Here is a 1,072-nt window from a genome sequence, read left to right as displayed (position 1 = left end):
CCCAGTTCTGTATGCATAAATAAATAATAAAAAAAAAATTGAACAATAGCCAAGATCTGGAAACAACCTAAATGCCCCCAAACAAATGAATGGATCAAGAAGACGTGGTGTATACACAATGGAATACTACTCAGTGATCAAAAAAGATAATCGAATGCCATTCGTGGTGACATAGATGTAGGTGGAAGGGATTATGCAAAGCAAACTAAGCCAGGAGGAAACTGATGAATATGGGATGGTTTCACTTACATGCAGAATATAGAGAAGCTGAACCAAAGAATATAGAGAAAGGCCAGGCTCACAAGCTAACCAGAGACCTGAGGCTTATCCAGCAGGAGAGGGGGGAAAGAGAGGAGCTCAGGCAGGGGAGGGAAGAGCATAGGGACTGTAGTGATGGATCACGGGCTACAGGGACTATGCCTGAAGGGAGACATTAAATAATGTCCAAAGACTATAAACTGATATGTTAATTAAATTGTAAATCCCCAGTTCCTCTACAATGGGGAAACAGAGCCCCACGCAGCCACTCCAGTGATGGACCACCATTAAGATCCAGAGAAATACTTGTTACCACTCTTGCAGTAGGGGACCTTGAGGTCAAAGGAGACAGCGTTTCAATGTCACAAGTTCGGGGGGCTGTGCCCCCGCTGTCCTCAGAGATGGACACTGCCCTGGAGTTGGGCAGGATTTGAGAGAAATGAAGGGGTAAATTAATTAGCTTGTCAGATCTTCCCTCTCCACATGAATGTAAGAGATTCTTCTCTAACAAAGTCTCATTTTCTGGTGCTGACAAGCATCCATTTTCTGGCTTCTTTCGTGTTCCAATTTAGAGTTCTCGAGTTATTCACAAATCAGCTCAGTATTCACAACAGTCACACACAGCCACGATGGAGTATTTTGCAATGTTAAGCAATTTGCATTCCTTTGACGTTTGAATATATGTAAAGTCTAGACAGAACACGCATGAAGCATGATGCCGCTTCACTACACTGACAACCACATGAATATTAGACCCCAGCCTGGCTTTTAAACATTTTTTCTATAAAATCTTAAATGTTCAATAAATTAAGCT

Source organism: Condylura cristata, unplaced genomic scaffold (assembly GCF_000260355.1).
Source record: "Condylura cristata isolate star-nosed mole 26May11 unplaced genomic scaffold, ConCri1.0 scaffold00022, whole genome shotgun sequence".
Lineage (NCBI taxonomy): Eukaryota > Metazoa > Chordata > Mammalia > Eulipotyphla > Talpidae > Condylura > Condylura cristata.
Note: the sequence above shows the minus strand (reverse complement) of the source record.